At 37.5% G+C, this 14,993-nt stretch overlaps 1 long non-coding RNA gene and 1 pseudogene across 8 annotated transcripts; one reads left to right on the top strand and one right to left on the bottom strand.

Annotated features, from left to right (window-relative positions):
* The first annotated feature begins 220 nt into the window (after positions 1–220).
* On the top strand, positions 221–6,071 carry LOC145030988 (uncharacterized). 8 transcript variants are annotated; one of them, XR_013676817.1, is made up of 9 exons: positions 221–481; positions 1,464–1,687; positions 2,072–2,141; positions 2,961–3,062; positions 3,166–3,205; positions 3,441–3,526; positions 4,408–4,511; positions 5,288–5,800; positions 5,910–6,071. It is a non-coding gene; the product is annotated as an uncharacterized LOC145030988 (long non-coding RNA). The 8 variants fall into 8 exon arrangements; XR_013676813.1 differs by having other exon boundaries at positions 2,961–3,205; positions 5,288–5,351; positions 5,668–5,800; XR_013676812.1 differs by having other exon boundaries at positions 2,961–3,205; positions 5,288–5,351; positions 5,598–5,800.
* Positions 6,072–8,285: 2,214 nt separating this feature from the next.
* Positions 8,286–9,229, bottom strand: LOC145029743 (putative microtubule-binding protein TANGLED; annotated as a pseudogene).
* Between the last annotated feature and the right edge of the window lie 5,764 nt (positions 9,230–14,993).

Raw genomic sequence — 14,993 nt, 5'->3', positions numbered from 1 at the left:
TAAGTTGAAGTGTTTTGATATAAATCCTTAAAAATCAGTTTATTGTGTTAGAAATAAGCTAAATAAACTTATTTTAATAAGCATCTCCCAATTTGTTTATTATTTATTGCTTATTCTCACCACAAATAAAATAATAAACTATAAACTAATTTATCCAAAAAGCCACTTATACTATAACTGTATTTGTAATCAAATTAGATAAAGAGGAAAAGAAAATATATATCAATAATAGAATAACATATCGTGGGAAAGTTGAAGGTCGGCTAATGGTAAGGGATGAATCAGGCGACATCGGCAACTGATTAAGTGTGTGAAGTGAAGTTTCAATGACACATCCGACGGTGGATGTGTTTTGCGCTTTCAAAATCAAGAAACGTTAGTAGGTGTCGGAAAAGGAGGTAGTAGAGATGGAAATGCAATCAGTCCGTTGACGATTCTGAAACCATCGACAAATCTGGCTCTGGCGGTGTGTTATTTTTGGGTGAGCCACTAATTTTCCCGAATGATGATTGTTTAATCTAGGGTTTACTAAATTTAAAAAAAAAAATTGTAAATGAGTTTTATATTAGTATACTTCGATGGGTTTGTTTTAGACACATACTAATCAATTTTTGAAAACGAAACCATTATATTGAAATGTGGACCATGCCTGGCAACATATTGAAGGAAACAAAGCCTAAGTCATGAAGGGGCGAAAATGTTAAACATTTAAGGAAAATACTTCATTCAGAACATGTTTATTTTCTTATACTTCATTCAGAACATATTTTTATTAAGTTTATATCTTTATTTAAAACTTAAAATAGTGCAATTTGTCATAATTCTTAGTATAGAAACTGTTTTTTCTATTCTAGCTTTATAACACTTAAGAGAATCACCTTGCAATATATTGTTTTGACTTTTTTTTTTGTTACACATAATTTTGAGCAGGGGAATCACATACACATGAGATAAGAAGTTTTATAATTCAAACCCTTACTTAAAAAGCATAAAGTGAGCCCATTTGCCCATAGAATACCCTACACAAGATGAACAAAAATTTCCACAAATATAATACATTACATGTCCTTTTTATAATTTTCCATGATGAATTGCAAATCATGCAGACAGACAAGGGACATGTAATTTTTATAATAAGCTATCTCATGTAATATATTGTCTATGATTTTCAGTTTTACATTGTGGCTCAAAGTTTAGTATTAGTGTTCTTTAAGAGTACAATGTTATAAATGGATCGAAATAGTTAAGGGACACAGATCTTTGTCGCACACACAAAGAGATACATATACAAACATAAACATGCAAAAAAGATGTTCTTTTGATGATGGGCAAAAAACCCAAGAAACACATGTATACAAAATTGAATACACATAAAACATTAAATAGCATTGGAATTTCGTGCCACAAACAATGATTGTTTGATTGATTGTTAAGGATCACTAACATAATCTGAATCAATACAGGAGAAGACCGGAGACAATGAGGCATAAATAGAGTGAGAGTGGAAGAGAAGAAGGAGATACACTCATATGAAGTACATATATAGATACAGATTTAAAGGTAGAAATGGAGAAGAAGGGCATACACAGATATTAAGTATCAAATTGAATTGAAAGTTTGTGTTACTTTCTTGTGTTTCTGCAATGGATTTGTGAAAAATGTATGTGTGATGGGATTATTGAGAAAGGTAAAGACTATTTATAATTTGAAGTATAATCCCTGATTTTTGTTATATTGGATATGGAAACGATACAGTTTTTATGAATGTTTAATTTTTAATTAATGGAATTGAACTAAATATCCTAAATAATGGGATTAAACCGGTGAGTATATAGTTTCCTTATTTATTGAGAATGATTCATATTCAAATTCAAATGTTTCTAACTTTAAATAGCTAAAACTGAGGAATCTAGATCTGAATCATGCAGGGGACGGATATAAAGGGTTTGAGATATATAGTAGTTGAAGGGAAATATAGGAATTGATAAGCATTTGACCTATTTGAAAGATTTAATATTCGTTTTATAAATAAATGATGATTATTGAGTTTCCGTTTTTTTAAATTTTGTAGGGAATAAAGTAATTAACTTGCAAACATTAAGGGTGCTGACGAATGGTGACAGAATCGAAGGGCAAAACCGGTAAGTAAATTTATTGTAGAAAGGAAATGAAGTTTCAATAATAATTACTTGTAATACAAATTGGATCCATTGCTAAAATGAATAGTATAAGTATAAGTAAGTGAATAGTAGAGGTAATATGGTGGTAATTTTTTAATTTAATTTAATATGGTACCAATTTAATCATAGATTAGACGCCGAAGAATAGAAAGATGAAGATGAATAACAGATACATATACACACACAAACATCTATATATACACACGCTAACAGATACATATACAAATATTTTTGCCTTGCATTTTTGTTGTATGTTTGTGAATGAAAGATAGAATAACAAAAAAGAAAATAGAGAAAAAAACATAAAAATAGAATAAAAAAAAGTATGTTGTTAATGATTATAAGTTGTGCAGCCAATAAAAGACTAAAAATGGAATAAATAAAAAAAATTAATAAGTAACCATTATACCCCTGGAAACATAAGTATGTTGCTAATCATTGTAAGTTGTAGTAAATTAAGAAAAGTAAAACAGAACCACGATTAGGTGAGCATCAAAAAACAATTACCAAGTTGCCAGTGTACTTTGATTCATGCATAATAAACAGATACATATACACTGAAAAACAAATATATATACACACACAAACGGATAGATATACACACACATAGATTAGAAGCCGAAGAATAGAAAGATGAAGATGAATAACAAATACATATACACACAAACAGGTTTTACATCGAATAATTCAACTAATGTATACAAAATTGAATACACATATCACATTAAATAGCACTGGAATTTCGTGCCATAAACAATGATTGTTTGATTGATTGTTAAGGAACACTAACATAGTCAGAATCAATACAAGAGAAGACCGAAGACAATGATGAAAAAATAGAGTGAGTGGAAGAGAAGAAGGACATACACTCATGAAGTACATGTATAGATACATATTTAAAGGGAGAAAGGGAGAAAATGACATACATAGATATTAAGTATCAAATTGAATTGAAAGTTGATGTTACTTTCTTATGTTTCTGCAGTGGATTTGTGAAAAATGTACGTGTGACGGGATTGAGAAAGGTAAAGACTATTTATAATTTGAAATGTAATCCCTGATTTTTGTTATGTTGGATATGGAAACGATACAGTTTTTATGAATGTTTAATTTTTAATTAGAGATTAAACTAAATATCCTAAAATAATGGGTTAAACTTGTGAGTATATAGTTTCCTGATTTGTAGGAGAATGATTCAATAAATTAGCACTTTATATATTTGAAATGATTATTGAGTTCCCGTTTTATTAAATGTTGCAGGAAATAAAGTAACTAAGTTGCAAAACTTAAGGATGTGACAATAGTTACCTGGTGATTGAAAGTGATTGAATCGAAGGGTAATAGAGGTAATTCACTTTATAAAAAAGAGTGGGAAAATTCGATTGGCGTGGGGCTAATTGAATGTCACGTGTACTAAATCTACTTATTTATTAGATTAGGGGATATGTTTTAGATATACTTTTCTTATATATATATATATATATATATATATATATATATATATATATATATATATATATATATATATATGGCTGAGATTCAATAGAGAACCATAATTAACCAAGAAACCTAAGAACCAATCTTTTTTTCAACTTCTAGAACTTATTTTTTATCAAAAAAACAACTAAAAATACAGAAATTCATAACTTTTTATCCTTTTTCCAATGATATCAAATTCCAAAAAAATCGTCAAATTCACAATGTGAATCTAAATTCACACAGTGAATCCGAAAAAAAATATATTTAACATTCACAATGTTATGTTATGAATTTAGATATTTTTAGTTTTTTTTTTTCAATAAAGAATAAGCTCTAGAACTTAAAAAAAAAATCGGTTCCTTGGGGAACCAATAATTATGGTTCTCTATTGAACTTTTCCTTATATATATATATATATATATATATATATATATATATATATATATATATATATATATATATTGTAGCGCCCCGACTCTCAGGTAGTACTTTAAATATAATATTTTTGGGTTTTGGCCCTACTCGACGAGTTGGTTGCCCTACTCGTCGAGTAGCAGCGGGTTGGATCGCGAGTTAAGTGATCAACTCGGCGAGTTCTTTGTGGGACTCGGCGAGTAGGAGCTGGAAAATGAAACCCTAATTCCCGAGGTTGCACCCCCTATTTAAAGAAGCTCAAGCCTCTTTCAGTTCCTTGGCAGCCCCTTTTGCATCTCTAACTCGTGTGTGTATGTGCCTTTGTGTGTTGAAGCTTTGAGAGAAGATTTTGGTGTAGAAGTTTGGGGAAAACAAGCGATTGAGGCAAGGAGCTTGGAGGAGATCCGAATTCTTCTATTGTAGACCTCTCTTGGGAAGGTATTAAACCTTTACCCTCAGTTATTTCAGTCTAGACCTTATCTTTGAATGAGTTTAGGGGTTTTATGAGGGTATCAAGTTGGTATGACAATCTATGGGCTAGATCTGAAGTTGTAACTTCAGATCTGGACCCTCCTTGGAGCATACAAGCATAAAGTTCCAGCTTTAGTCAAGATTAAGGTTCCCTTGGTCCATGAACACCCATTAAAAGTTTGGTTTTGGCATTAGGAGCTTGTGAAGCAATGCATGCACGTAAAGTTTGCAACTTTATGTGATAAGCAGGCCTAAGGAAGTTGGATCTACAATTTGGGGCCTTGCCATGGCTTAAAGACGTCTGCATGTTAAAATGACTGAAAGGAATCGGCGATTCATATGAAGATGTGCATTGAACTCGACGAGTTGGATGAACAACTCGGCGAGTCAGATGAAGGAAACAGTGGACTCGACGAGTTGTTTGAACAACTCGGCGAGTTAGATAAAGATGGCCATGAAACTCGACGAGTTGAAGAAAAACTCGGCGAGTCGGATGAGTTTAACCAAGGATATGGTTGTGTGTATACCCGTCGAGTTGCAAGGAGGAAACTCGACGGGCGGCCTTAAGGATTGATCGGGATTCGAATGAACTCGACGAGTCACCCCGATGACTCGGCGAGTTGAGGTCAACATGGACTGTTGACCTTGACCGAGGACTTTGACCTTGAAAAGGAATTTACTAGGGGGTTACGGAGTGCCTTATAAGGGTAAGGACTTATGAGTATATTGTGCTATGGTTATAGGTGGTGGAGCCTGTGTCAAGTAATCCGATAGTTGGAGTTTACCTTTCGAGTCGACATCGGCGAGGTGAGTTATCCTCACTATATCGGTAGGGTCTACGGCACCAAGGCCGACCCTTAGAGTGTTATTGTTATGGTATGCTGCATGTGATTGTGATCTGTTCGATTGGAATCAGAGTATACAGTATGATATGCTCTTATGATCCTTAGGGATTGGTATGTTAGTGACCTGTTAGGTCGATGCTCTAGTTACGAGTGAACTCTATGATTGATGGTCTGTGAGATAGATATGTTTGCTATTTGTATATGCCAGTATATGATAGTATGAGTACATGGTTATTTGCTTGTTGGTTGGGTTGAGGCGGTCCTGCTTTGTGCTGAAGGCCAACACACCCTCTGAGCGGTCCGGGAAGACTATAGGCCCACGTGGCGGACCAGTCATGCCGAAGGCTCAGGATAGATCCAGTCAGATTGTAGGCCCAGTAGGGCGAACCAGTCCGGCCGATGGCCCAGTATGTATGTTGTTTGATTTATCGTTATGGTTATGGTTTCTGCCAGCGTGGTATTGGTATTTTGGGGGTAGCTCACTGCCCTCGGGCTTACAGTTTTCAGTTTATTGTTTCAGGTACTTCAGGTGATCGAGGGAAGGCGAAGGCGTGACCGTACCGCTCCTCATCCTCATGATCTGTTTTGGGACACTCTGATGATAAATGAATTGGAAATGTTTTGTAAAAACAATTACTATTTGACTCTTTTGTTAGTATTAAAAGTTTAAATTTAGCGTAAATTTTATGGGTTATATATATATATATATATATATATATATATATATATATATATATATATATATATATATATATACACACAAATAAAATAACACCTAATTAGAATTAGTAATATACAAATAATTAATTTGGTTACAATTTTAAAAATATTATATTTTATAGAGTTTTTATACAAAAATGCAAATAAATAAGTAAAAATCTAATAAGTTGAAAGGTATTTTTGACAACCTATATAAATAAATTAAAAAAAAAGTATTGTATGGTATATATTTTTAGGTGTTAAAAATAATGTAGGTGGGAGATGATATATTATTTGGAGGGTGACACAATAAAGAAGAAAGTTAGGTGACAATCGGGATCGTCATAGTTTGGGCCCCTTATTTTTTTTTTTTTGTTATTATATATATATATATATATATATAAAGTTTGTTAAATTATTGTTAGGGATAATGTCACCGTAACACAATGAACTTTTGTGATTTATCCAGTTTAACTATTTATTTATTTATTTATTTATTTTTTGCGCATTAGGTCATCTAACTTTTACTATACATGTCAATTAGGTCATTATCATTAGTTTTTAACCATTTCTTTGTTAATTAGTTTTCTAAATTACACGAATGCCCCCCATGATTTAAATTTCTTTCGTAATTGGTCGTTATCAGCATGTTTTAAATCACACGACTAAAACTACCACAATTCTGAAACTCTAGGGACCAAAGTGTAACATTGTCATTATGAGAACAAATTGTTGATTATTGTTATTTTTATGATTATAAAAATGTGAACACAAAAAAGAAATCATATTGACATTAAGGAAATATCATATAAAAGAATGAAGGGAAAATGACTTATCAAGGTAATTAAGTTTTCGGTATGTTTACATCTGGGTAATTAATTTTTTTTTTACACATCTAGGTAACAAACTTGTTGGAAGTGTACACATATGACCATTATGACCTGCTGTAGCAGGTTAAATCCTAGATGTGAACACTTTCAACAAGTTCGTTACCTAGATGTGTACAAAAAAAGTAGTTACCGAAATATGAACAAAACGAAAAGTAAGGCTAAGTTACACGAATGGTCCCTGTGGTTCGGGGGAATTTGTGTTTTTGGTCTGTAACTTATTTTTTAACTCGGATGGTCCTATTGTTTATTTTTATTGCACGTTTGGTCCCCGTCTTACCTAAAAAGACTATTGTGTCCTTATTAATTTATTTTTTAATTAATTTTCTTATTTATGTATTTATTTTTTATATATTTAAAAAAAAATAATAGACTCCACATATATGTATCTCCTCACCGTAAACCTGAAACCACATTTGAGAAATTTAATTTGGGTCTCACCGATCACCATCTTCTTGCTCGTCCTCCTCAACTTCTATTTCTTTTCCATCTTTAGTGACATCGATGTCTTCATCATGCTTTTTTTTGGTCCTTCAACTCTAGCGAACCAACACCATAACCCACTGTCTCTTCATCTTTAGTGGGTTCACTGGGTTGTGGTGTTAATTCGACGGAGTTGAAGGACCGAAAAAAGAAGGGATGCTGAAGACGTCGATATCACTAAAGATGGAAAATAAATAGAATTTTAGGAGGATGAAAGTTGTGATGGTGAGGAGATACAGATATGTAGGGTCTGTTAATTTTTTTTAAATATATAAAGAATAAATACATAAATAAGAAAATTAATTAATAAGGGCACAATAGTCTTATTAGGTAAGACAGAGACCAAACGCATAACAAAAATAAACAATAGGGATCATCCGAGTTAAAAAAATAAATTAATTAAAAAATAAACAGTAGGGATCATCCGAGGAGATACAGATATGTGAGGTCTATTATTTTTTTTTAATATATAAAAAATAAATACATAAATAAGAAAATTAATAGTAGGGACCATCCGAGTTAAAAAAATAAGTTAGGGACCAAAAACATAAATTCCTCCAAACCATAGGGACCATTCGTGTAATTTACTCTTACTTTTCGTTTTGTTCATATTTGGGTAACTATTTTTTTGTACACATCTAGGTAACAAACTTGTCAAAATGTTCACATCTACGATGTAACCTGCTACAGCAGGTCATAATGGTCATATGTGAACACTTCCAACAAGTTTGTTACCTAGATGTGTACAAAAAAAAAGATAATTACCCAGATATGAACATACTGAAAAGTTAATTACATTGATAATTCATTTTCCCAAGAATGAAATCCTAAATTCTCCGGGTAGTTGTTGACAGTGGCCTCTGTTTCAATGTACTCGTCATGTTTATAATCATCTCGCTACTATCCACGCTCTTCTGTACCGATGATTTCCTACTCTTCAATGGAGAAACCAATCTACTCGCCAATCGAGACGGTGAAAAAGTCCTCCGCAGCTTTGCCGCCGTCGATACCTTCTTAAGAGGTTAAATCGACTTCTTCACGGAGGCCATCCTTGGCGGTGACGTCAACTTCTTTTTTCCGGTGAAGCCAATCTAGTCACCAACCTCGATGGCAAAAACGACCTCCCCAGCTTTGCTGACGTGGAGATGTTCTTAGACGATGACATCGCTTTCCTCTTCGCGCTGGCCGTTTTGGGTCTGGTTGGAGATACAGAAAGTGGTGGACTGCGAATATTTACTTGAAACTTAGCCACGGCGGCAGGAGGCGGTGGCGTCTTGATTAGAAACTTGTGAGGGGTGTTTTGATGGGTTCTTATAATCACCGGCGACCTTGTTGAATGGAAAAGGGGTTCAGGAAGATCACGGTTTTTCTAGCCCAAGGTCTGTTCTTCGGTGACACCCGATTCGCCGAAAACTGACGCTTTTCATTCTCGATTTCTTTTTTGGGTGGTGAACCGTAAACTTTGAAATTAATATGTGACTTTGCTCTTTCAAGTAAAGGAGAATGTAGATCTGATTAGATTATCCGTTTCTCTCTCTTTCTCCGTGACCGGAGCTCGGTGGTTTCTGGGTTTAACCTCGAATTTCGTCTGGAATCAGTCACCGGAGTTTTCGGATCGCCGTTGGCCCGGTGGTAATCGTTTTGGCTTTCGTTTCAACAGTCGTCACGATTTCTCTAGCAAATTGAGTGACATTTGATTAGGCTTTTAAGTATCAAAAATAACTTAATACCAATAAATTATGAAGAACAATGAATTTATCAGATTCAACATATTTGATCGATTTTGAAAGAGCGTCGGCAAGTTGGGATAGGAAAGAATTTAGGGAAGACGAATAGACAATGACAATGTTGCACTTTGATCCCTATCTAGGCAGTTATAGCGGTCCAAAATCAAATATCGGTCAAGGGCCGATATTTGGGATATAGGTTATCACGGTGAGATATCGGTATTTTTATATCATGCATAATTAATATATATAAACATAAAACATATATAAAAGTAATATAAAAAGTCAAAATTCAAAAATAGTCAATGTTTGAAACATAATCTTACGTAAGCAATGGAATCTTCATCCAAGTCCACATCAACCAAGGCATCCAATTATTTTATCTAGATTATCCACATCAACTCTAATATCATCATCATCATTTAAGAATTATGTACTTAACACATCAACATGATCAAACCAATAGAAACTAGCAAGTTAACACTTAAGTATGTAACAATTAAAATAACAATAAGATCGGTTAATACTTAAAACATGAGTCTATGACCTAAAACTAACAATTAAGTACTTAACATAATAGCAGGTTCAGTTAAGTTAAGTCTGTAACGACGTAAATTTTCAAAACAATTTTTCATTCACATGATAATCACAAAACATAATGTATCACTATGTCATAACAAAACATGTTCCCAGAATCTCAATAACATAAACTCCAAAAGTGTGTATGGATCACATCGGCGCCTTCTCGTGTTCCTCGGTAGTACCTGAAACACATATCATAACAACTGTAAACATAAATGCTTAGTAAGTTCCCCAAATACCACATACCACACATACGCCTTTCCAAGCCAAAACTCTATAGGATCTTCCGATCCAAATGTCTCAGGGGAATTATGTCCCGAATCCCGGTAGACCTTCCGGTCTTACCCGTATTGACCTTCCGGCCCATAACCCCTTGACCTTCTGGCCCATATCATCTTGACCTTCCGGTCCTTACCATACATAACATACATATCACATACATATCACGTAACCGCATATAGCACATACATCTCATATCATATAAGACCTCCCGGTCACACATCTCACATAACCACATATAGCATAAACATCATAGAATACTAGACCTTCCGGTCACACATAGGTACCCTTCCAGGTACAGTATAATGAGAAGACTCACCTCAATGAAGTTGGATAATCCCTCGTGCTTGACGTCCCGACTTAGCCTCTTCCTATCATTCAAATAACATCCTGATCAATATTCTCTCATGATCTCATCTCTACAAATTGGGTAGAAGGCCATTCTACCCTTCCCTGAACTCTCTTGAATCAGTCTTGACCAGAACCCTAAAGTCAACGAAAGTCAATGGTCAAACTTTGACCTGACTCGTCGAGTGCACATGGGCGACTCGGCGAGTCCATGTGGGTCTTCTGAATCCTTTTTGCTTCACTTGACTCGTCGAGTCATCATTCCACTCGACGGGTTACACCCGTCACGAATCACAGGGCAACCCCGACTCGACTCGTCGAGTCCACTTATGGACTCGGCGAGTTGCCGCCATGCTCATACTCAAATGACCTTTTGAGGTCAGATCTGTTCCTCTAATCCATAGATCTGACCTTCCCAAGCTCAATAAACATGTAAAGGTTCGATCTTGATACTCATGCAATGTCTAAATAACTCTACTTGATGAAATAGCCATAAATACAACATCCTCAGTCCATTTCTTCCATAACTCATCATAAAGCAAGATGGATAATGTTCTCTAGACCACTATGGGTCCAGATCTGAAGTCTAAACATGATAAGGGACTATATTCCCAACAAATCAACCCAATAAAGGGTATAGAAAACCCTAGATCCATGAATTCTTTAACAAAACAGAAAAGGATCGATATGTTACCTAAAGGATGATGTCCTTTGCTTGAAATCCACAGATATGAAACCCCCTTGGTCTCCTCTAAGCTGTAACCACTTTCTTCTTGCAAAAACAACCCACAAAGGTCAAATAATGGCTTCTTCCCTCACACAACGCTAAAGCACTTCTAGGGTTTCTCTCAAGGGTCTGGTAGCCGCCAATGGTGGCTATAAAGGTCCTTAAATAGGGATCAGGCCCTGAGATTTAGGGTTTCATTTAATAGCGCGGACTCGCCGAGTCCACGCACGGATTCGCCGAGTCCTTCATTAAATCAGACCAAAAGATGCGCGATCCCACTCGACAAGTCTGAGCGCCTACTCGCTGAGTCCCTCTCTAAAATTCAATATAATTACTTAAAATAGGATCCCTGGGAATCCGGATGTTACAATTCTCCCCCACTAGAATCAGACTTTGCCCTCGAAGTCCTTCTCGACAAACAACTCTGGATGTTGCTCCCGCATTTCCAACTCCGGCTCCTGGGTCAGCTCGGACCCTTTCCGATGTTGCCACTGGACCTGCACCAGTGACACCTCCTTGTTCCTCAGAACCTTGATCTTCCGATCCCGGATCGCGAATGGCCTTTCCTCATTATTCAGGCTCGCATCCACCTGAATATCCTCCAGCGGTACCACCGCCGACTCGTCGGCTATACACTTCCTCAACTGAGACACATGGAAGGTATCATGAATCTGGCTCAACTCCACAGGTAGCTCTAACCGATATGCTACCTTTCCCACCCTCGCGGTCACCCTGAATGGACCGATGTACCGAGGCCCCAGCTTGTCCCTTCTCCTGAATCGGATCACTCCCTTCCAAGGAGATACTTTCAGGAGTACGAAGTCCCCCACCTGGAACTCCAGCTCGGATCATCGCCGATCCGCATAAATCTTCTGACGACTCTGAGCCGTCAGTAACCTCTGTCTAACCTGTTGTATCTGCTCTGTCTTCTGAAGCACTATCTCAGTGCTACCCATCACGCGCTGCCCTACCTCTCCCCAGCAAATGGGAGTCCGACACCTCCTCCCATACAACAACTCGAAAGAGGCACGCCAATACTAGAATGGTGGCTTTTGTTGTAGGAAAACTCAGCCAACGGCAGATACGTGTCCCAACTTCCTCCGAAGTTCAACACACATGATCGGAGCATGTCCTCGAGCGTCTGAATCGTCCGCTTACTCTGTCCGTCAGTCTGGGGGTGGTAGGCGGTACTGAAATGCAATCTCGTACCTAACTCCTCGTGGAACTTCTTCCAGAACCTAGAAGTGAAACGTACATCACGATATGACACAATCGAGATCGTTACTCCATGATGCGATACCACCTCCCTCACATACAACTCTGCCAACCTCTCAGCAGAAGAGCTCTCACTGATAGCAAGAAAATGTGCGCTCTTCGTCAGCCGGTCGACGATCACCCAAATTGCATCGACACCCCTCGCGGTCCTCGGCAATTTGGTGATGAAGTCCATGGAAATTTGTTCCCACTTGCACTGGGGAACCTCAAGCGGCTACAACTTGCCATGCAGACGCTGGTGCTCGGCCTTAACCTTGCGACAGGTCAAGCACCTCTCGACAAACCACGCGACATCCCTCTTCATACAAGGCCACCAATAATCTTTCTTCAGGTCCAAATACATCTTCGTGGCCCCGGGATGGATCGAGAACGTCGATCTATGCGCCTCCTCCATCATAATGGTACGTGTCGCGCCTGCATACGGCACCCAAATCCGACCTCGAAAGGTCATCAGTCCTTGACTATCGATAACAATCTCGGAAACTTGCCCGATCACCCGCTCCCTCTTGCGGTTCTCTGGTATCACAGCCTCTGACTGGGCCTCCCGAATGGTGTCCAACACCGGAGTCATCACTTTCAATCTCATACAAGTGCCTCGAATCGGGGCACTCTCCGCCTTGCGGCTCAACGCGTCAGCTACAACATTAGCTTTGCCCGGGTGGTACAGGATCTCACAATCATAATCCTTTACCACACCCAACCATCTCCTCTGGCGCATATTCAGTTTGGGCTGATCCATCAGATACTTCAAACTCTTATGGTCCGTGTATATGGTACACCAAACCCCATACAAATAATGATGCCATATCTTGAGGGCGAACACCACTGCTCCCAACTCCAGATCGTGGGTGGGATACCTCGTCTCATGAGGCTTCAGCTGCCTCGATGCATACGCTATCACATGCCCTCTTTGCATAAGCACCGCACCCAACCCTGATATCGATGCGTCACAATACACTACAAAATCCTCCATCCCTTCCGGGATGGCTAACACAGGGGCTTCGCATAAATTCTGGCGAAGTGTCTCAAACGAGGTCTGCTACTCCGGACCCCATGAAAAAGCAACACCCTTCCGGGTTAACTAGGTGAGAAGCACGGCGATCTTGGAGAAATCTCCGATAGTAGCCAACCAATCCTAGAAAACTCTTGACCTCGGTGGGAGATCTCGGAACCTCCCAACTCATATGTGACAACTTGAAGTTCGTTTCATCAATTGTAATCCTTTTCGTAACCCTTTTGTATTAATCCATTCACCGTTTTCTTTTCGTTTCCGTTTACGTCATTTAATTAAGTCATTAATTTGAAATTATTAATATGACTTAATGGGTGTCCCAATGCCTTTAGAACTCATTTTAACACCCTATTCTAGTAATCGGAAAATTTTTAGAATCGACCATATCGGGTTACGGTAACTCAATTGGGTGCGACCAAAAGCACCGTATAACGTCGGTATCGGGTAGAATTCCACCATGTCCAAATCTTAGACACTATTTAAAGATAATTAAGCTTCCATTAGAAGCTTTTTCCCTCTCTCACTACTCTCTCTCTAACCTCTCTCCTCATCCAAGATTAAGGTCCAAAAACATAAAAATTAAGGCTCCAAATCATAGAGGTAACTTCCCTAACTTGTTATTCAACCTCTTAGGCCTTCAAATCTGTGTTTAAAATGTGATTTTTGTACCTGGAACATGTGTTTACGGCCAAGGAGCATGCTTGGGCCGTAAACACTTAATAAATGGGTTTTTGAGCAATTTAACCCCTCTAAACCAACATTGGGACTTAGATACGACCTTATGGCTTACAAATCCGGACTTAGAACACCCTAAACATGAATTTTGAGGAGCAAATAAGAGTTTACGGCCAAGGAATATGCTTGGGTCGTAAACCCCTCAAACATGGGGAGTAAACTCATTTAAACATGTTTAAAAGCCATATAACTCCACCAATAGCCTTGGAATAAATCCTAGAATCATCTAAAAATAGTTTGGGAACCTTAAACACGTCAAACACCCTCCATTTAGGATTTTACGGCCAAAGCTTCCCACGAAATAGTTCCAGGACTGTAAACTCATAAAAACATGTTAAAAGGTGCCCTAAATTCATACCAAGGCTTAGAAAATTAGTTAGAATCACATGTGATTGTCCTAGCCTTCCAAAATAATTATGGTTTGAGCTTGGGGGGAGGTTACGGTGGTAAACTCCAAGTTTACTGCCGTGAACTCCCATAAATAATATATATGCTAGTACAATCCATTCCAAGGCTTTAGAAAAATCCATTCCAACATTTACCATGTGCATTTAAGCCATTTAGCACCCCAAAACACCCAATCATGAGTTCACGGCCGTGAACTCATGTATGTATGGGGTATGTGGCCGAAAACTCCATAAGGAGTTTACTCTTGAAGAGTAAACTCACTTCCCAAGTCCCACGCATCATTACACGTCCGTAGATGTCACCCGGGTCGCTCCAAACACCTGTTTCGAAGTGTTTTAGTTCATTGGAGTGTAGTATCTCATCTAATTAGTATTCTTAAATCTAATTAGATATAATTGGATATTATTTCATATTACATAGGAACCTCGCGTGTAATCAAGCC

Source organism: Lactuca saligna, chromosome 2, assembly GCF_052625555.1.
Source record: "Lactuca saligna cultivar CGN05327 chromosome 2, ASM5262555v1, whole genome shotgun sequence".
Taxonomy (NCBI): domain Eukaryota; kingdom Viridiplantae; phylum Streptophyta; class Magnoliopsida; order Asterales; family Asteraceae; genus Lactuca; species Lactuca saligna.
Note: the sequence above shows the minus strand (reverse complement) of the source record. Positions and strands in the feature narration are given on the sequence as shown.